This window comes from Nelumbo lutea, chromosome 2, assembly GCF_056320005.1.
Source record: "Nelumbo lutea isolate HS-2025 chromosome 2, American lotus-T2T, whole genome shotgun sequence".
NCBI classification, from domain to species: Eukaryota; Viridiplantae; Streptophyta; class Magnoliopsida; order Proteales; family Nelumbonaceae; genus Nelumbo; species Nelumbo lutea.
The window spans coordinates 5,547,315-5,553,419 of NC_142685.1; the positions used below are offsets into that span (position 1 = coordinate 5,547,315).

Here is a 6,105-nt window from a genome sequence, read left to right on the forward strand (position 1 = left end):
ATATATATATATATATATATATATGTTTATGTGTTTTAGATATGTTATATGTATTATTTTATGTTTAATTTATGTTTTTTAATTCAATTTTAAATTATTTATGTATAAAAAATATTAAAATTTGCAATTTAAGGCCAAAAAGGGTTTTTTTTTTCATGAGAATAGAAGGGCAAGGCGCTTATGGCACTTGGGACGCCTAGATCTCGAAAAGTTACCTAAAATAAAAAAATCGCCACAATCAACGGTAGAATGGGTCAATGATAGAACAGGCTATGTCGAATGGTTTTTGGCCATCTGGCGGGTCTTGATTGAACCGGATTCAGAGTCCTGGTTGGGTAACAGTTCGATTGACTGGGTCAATGGCGGTTTGGAAACATTGATGCCAGCTTTCAAGTGACGTTAGCTTAATCATCATTATATCCACACTAATCTCTTTATGTTTTTCGGTGGGCAAATCACAAATGAGAAGGCTCTACAGAATAGGGGGTAGCCTTTCTCATAAGCCAAAAATAGCAGGTCAAGTTACCCAAAATAAAAAAAAAAGATCACCACAATTGAATATCAGAGTGTAAAGTTGTGGCCTCCAAAAGTCTACATGTATTAAGTGTGCAACCCACGACCTAATGACTGAGTTAAATAGGTCAACGGTTTGAATCCTAGACCCAGAATCCTAGTCGGGTGACGATTTGAACGGTTCAACTGGTTGGGCCAACGACAAGTTGAAAAACACTAGGGATTGTATTCCCCTCCTTGTTCCCGTCCGCTAATCTTTGATGGGTTGGTGGTAGTGTTTTCAACCTGATGTTGACCCAATCGGTTGAACCGCTCGAACCATCACTGGTCAAGATTCTGGGACCAGTTTGAGTAAAACCCAAAGAAATGTCAAAAACCATTGACTTTGTCAAAAATTGTCTAACTTGGATGGTTGGACTGTTAACCTGGTTGACCCGATGATGGGTCGCAAGTTGCATACTAACTATGTATGCAAACTTCGGAGGCCATAACTTTGTGCTCTAATGTCCAACTGAGGTGATGATTTTCGGTAACTTTTCGAGATCTATGCGTCCCAAGGACCCTTAGGTGCATTGCCCCACTATTTTCGTGCAAAAAACCCTTTTTTGGCCTCAAATGACAATTTATAATATTTTTATAAATACAAATTAAAAACTGAATTTAAGAACATATATTAAATATATACATACATACACACACACACACACACACACACTTGAAATATATAATGCTGATGTAGCATGGTCTGAACCGTTCAACCCGGCTGGTTGAACTGATGACCCACGACCCAAAGGCAAAAACAGTTTGGCCTACTGTTTGGTTGGTGGTATTTGAAACCAATGCCATTTTTTGAGAGACATTTTCTCGGAAAAAGGTACTACATAAACATGCCATTTTCTAAAAAAAACATTTTTTCTAGGTTTTCTATTGGTATCATTGTTGTTGCTGCCACATAGGCATTTTTAAATGTTGTTTCAGCATATTATTACTAACAATAGTAAGAAAAACAAGAAAACACCAAAAAAAGGCATTTTCTCAAATAATACTTTCCCCGGTTTTTAAGATATGGTGTGAAAAAAAAAATTTGAATAATGACTAACCAAACATCAGGCATTTAAAAGTTAAAACAAAAACAAATTTCAGATATGGTATTGATGTGATACTGTTTTCCGAAGAAAGACATTGATGCCAAACAACTACAAAATCAACCTCCATCCCCTATCCCCATCAAAAGTAGATTCTCCAACGGAGACCTGAATCTCCGAATTATTTTTTTAATTACAATTTTACATTGAAAAAAAACTTAAAAAGAAGGAAACAAAATAATTGATGTAAATTGATATAATCATCAAAATAATATGGAAATTGAAATTTATCCACTATATGTAGTGATCATATTGTAATTAGGTCAGGGTGGAGATTTCATTCCCTATCTCCATCCCTGATCGGGTATCCGAATTATTTTACATGCATAAAACTTTCAAGAAGATCACAACCCATCACCCATTTTCTGTTTGTAATTATGTGATGACTATTTCCATTACATAAAATTCATCCTCCAGCTCTTTGAACATATTTCAAGGAAGCATGTCAATACTGCAAAATCTGGTGTGTTGTTTAGCAGAAACATGCATAGAACCCACCAAAAGTTGTTGAGCCGTATAGTCCAAATGAAAATTATAAATTATAGCTCAAAATATTTGGAAACCTGACTGGTAGAAGAGAAAAATGGTGTCAAACATCAGCTGTTAAATAGCTTCTCCCAAAAGATAGAGCACTAGCAAGCAAAAACCTTGTCCAAAGCAGGTCGTACAACACTCATCAAATCAATCACCCAAAGTTTACCAATGTATACCATGCAAACAAATATTCTTCCCTCAGCTTTCTGTAAAACCCTGGGTAGGATGCAAAAAAAACAAAAAATTCTGGTGGGTTGGCAGTTCTACCACTACAAGAAACTACAATTTAAAATGGGCAACAATTTGCTCTCCAAAATCCTTTGGTGGTTTGGGAATAAGAAAATTCTCCTTGATGAACAAAGCTCTTATGCTAAGGTCAATTTGGAAACTTTTAAATCCAAGGAGCAGTTTTTGATCTCAGCAACCAAAAGCAAAATATTTCTAGGAAAAATGTTTCTTTGAGTTAAAGGCAAAAGCCCCAAACTCTCTTTGGTGGAAATGTATTATTAAATTAAAAAATAAACTAAAAAATCACTTTTTTTTGGAAGATTGGAGATAACAGATATATCTCAGCATTTATGGACCCATGGGTGCCTCAACTTGAGAGCAACATTCCGGCCAAAAGAATTGAAAATCCTGATTTCTTCCACAAGAAAATTTGTGAGCTAATTACAAATCACCAGACCTGGAATGTTATCTCCTCAATAGACTTTTTGAAGAAAGAAGTCTCAAAGGAATACTAAGTATCCCTCTGACGAACTTGCAATAGCCTGATAGACTTCTTTGGAAGAATACAAGCAATGGAGAATTTACAATAAACTCAGCTTATCACTCACTCCTAGAAACTTCACTCCAAACACAAATAAGCCCTCTAAGTTGACCCAAAATTTGGAAAAGCCCATGCTCCCACAGATGCCAAATCTTCATGTGGAAGTTTCTCCACAGAGCTATTCGAACTAAGATAGAAATATGGTGTTGTAGGAAAAAGGAAAAAATTGGGTGTATTTTCTGTAAAGAAACTTTTGAAACCCAAGAGCATATTTTCCTGTAGTGCCCTCTCCTAAGGGCGATTTGGATTCAGGTCAGGTTGGTTTGGTTCCAAAACTCTATTTGAAATCTGGCCAAGTAGACCTAATCCAATGGTGGTGGCAGCACAATTCCCACTTAGAAAATAAAGTGATAAAGTATAATTACATTGCAATGGTGTGTGCCATCTTCAGAATCCTTTGGGATGCAAGAAATGATCAAATTTTTAACAATGTCAACCCACACCCCCTTCAAATACTGAGAAAGGCTGAAAGCTACTGCAGTTACAAAGAACCAGGGCTTAAACTCCTCAATCCACCAGATTCTCAACCAGAATGGGATTTACAACAAGTCTTCTCCTCAGATATTCCGATCATTTTAGTTGATGGCTCATAGAATCCATTCACATAGATTGCATCTATTGATATATATATGTTCACTCACAGGTCTCATCTTATCCTTGTAGAAGGAGAACCATGCCTCGCAAGATCCCCAAAAACAGCTGAGCTCTGAGCAGTGGTTAGAGGACTAAGAAAACCTTTTTTTTTTGTATGAGTTTTAAGACAGGTTTTTTGTTTTCAGATGCTGAAGCAGTGCTAGCGAAACTCAAAGGGACACATAAGCAGATACCGTGGGACTAGCAAGCACTTTATGATTATATTTTGAAGCTTTCATCTTTTTTTGATAATATTAAAGTCATGTATGTCGTTCTGCCAGCGCATGATCTGGCAAACAGAGATCGGCATATGAACTGTTTTGTAAATAGCTATGCCAGCATGTAAAGGGATTCAAATGATCCCTTAATTTCCTCTTAATGATTCCAGTTTTCTATCTTTGCTGATAAAAAAAAAAAAAGTAGTGTCCGTACCGATTGGGTCGGGGAGGCCGAAGAAGCGGCATGGAGGGAGAAAATTGTCATCCCTGTCTAAAGCATTTTCGAGGAAAAGCCCTTCTGGAGCCTTTTCTAAATGTCTCATGTTGTTCCAAGATATGAAAACCTTTGAAGCATTTCATCGAACATTTGATCGTTGATAAACCATAGGCGTACATGAGTAACGGGATCCTTCCCCCTTACAGGTGAAATCCAAACGCCAGCTGAGTCATTACTTTTAATTCTCAAAGGTGTTTCATGGGATTTGTCCTCCCTGTGCGCCTTTTACGATCTCACCAAGAGGTAGGACAAAGATATGACCCCGCTTCTGATGATAATCAGACAATGTCTGCGTGTCACGAGTCGATCTGCATTTCCCAGCAACCAAGAACATCGAGGGCCGAGGAGAGGGACAACCCAAAAATAAATAAAGAAATAAGAAACCAACCAAAGTACTACGTGCCCCTTATTGGCCGAACCTCGTCGGCAAATTGTAAGTACTTAGAAAAAGCTACTTACTTTAAACTTGTTACAGAAGAAGCTAGAACTTGATCCAAATGACAGAAATACAACTTAATTTTATATTATGCTTCCCGATAAAATATAACTTCTGTCAAGTTTTCAAATCCACCGGCTTCAGCTCGGACACAGAGTTTAAGCTTTGTGGGTTTGTGGATCACACATCCTTCTGTGTGCAAAATATTCAAGTACATTGTTTGAGAGGATTCGGAAATCCAATTTGGTTACTGAGCCGTGGAGTGGGAGTGGAAATGAAAACTCAACTCCCCCCTAATTCAATGCCGTTGACGTCGATTGCACTTCCTAGTTCCTAGAAATTCTGAAATCCGCAAAAGGATAAAAGAATGCGAAATTGAAGCTTCAATTCTGTTTCTGGACTTTCTCCGCTACAGGATTGGACCTAAATGGAATCCAAAAACTTGCCGAATCCCAATCCGCTCCTCTTTCTTTCTATCTGAAAACAATCTTGTCATGTCGTCTGGTGACTAAAAAGCACGGACCTTCTCTCCGTGCTTGGTTTTATTAAAAAAATCCAAAAACCATTTCAAGCCCGAATGGTCCAAAAGTACTTTTCAGGTCCCAGCATCTCGACGCTTCTTTCCGTGCAATCTTCTTGCCAATTGGCATGCAAATGCAATGACCGAAAACCTAAAAAATGTACGCGGTACCATCTTGTTGTCCAACTCATCACTCTTCTTACCTCATAACTGCTTCAACAAATGATGATTCTTGTACATAATTTGGAATCAAGATTCAAATGGAGATCAAACTGCTTCTATTCAAATTAGAGTTTGGCTTGGATTTGGATAAGAGAACAAAAAGAAAAATTAAAGAGACAAGCAACTGCAAGTACTTAATAGTGGAAAAAAATTAAGATGCGTTTTAAATATGCATGTATAGTGGAAAAAAATTAAGATACGTTTGAAAACATTATAAATATTTTAATAAATTATAAAAATACATCAATAATACTAAATATGAGACTTTATTGAGGTATATATACATTAAATTAATATATTTTAATGGTTTTGTGAAAAAATATATTGTAGCTAATTATAATTTCATTAAAAATCCTATGCTTAACTATAATTTATAAATTATAATTTTTCTTAAGTTTTAATGTTCTATGTGATGGGAATAACCCAACTCTCCTATATAGCCATAAAACATGTATTGGCACAACTTCTATGTGAAAATATAATTAATAATTATTTATTATTCCAAAAATTCTAAAAAATAAATATAACATTATATAATATATTCAAAAATAGTTATTAAAGAAGAAATTTCAATTGCGTTGTGGATATGATAGATCGTCCATAGAATTATAATATATTCAATCATTGTGATCAAATAATAAAATATAATTATTATTTTTAATTATTTTTTAATTCCAAAAATATAAAAATAAAAATAAAATAATTATTAAAGAAGAAATTTCAATTGGTTTGTGGATATGATAGATCATCCATAGAATTATAATATATTCAATTTTTG

The 6,105-nt window shown here is 35.4% G+C and overlaps 1 long non-coding RNA gene across 1 annotated transcript; it reads right to left on the reverse strand.

The window, feature by feature from the left end:
- Positions 1-1,867: 1,867 nt before the first annotated feature.
- LOC148868257 (uncharacterized) lies at positions 1,868-5,383 on the reverse strand. Its single transcript, XR_016107012.1, has 2 exons — positions 4,087-5,383; positions 1,868-2,225 (listed from the first exon to the last, which is right to left on the reverse strand). It is a non-coding gene; the product is annotated as an uncharacterized LOC148868257 (long non-coding RNA).
- Between the last annotated feature and the right edge of the window lie 722 nt (positions 5,384-6,105).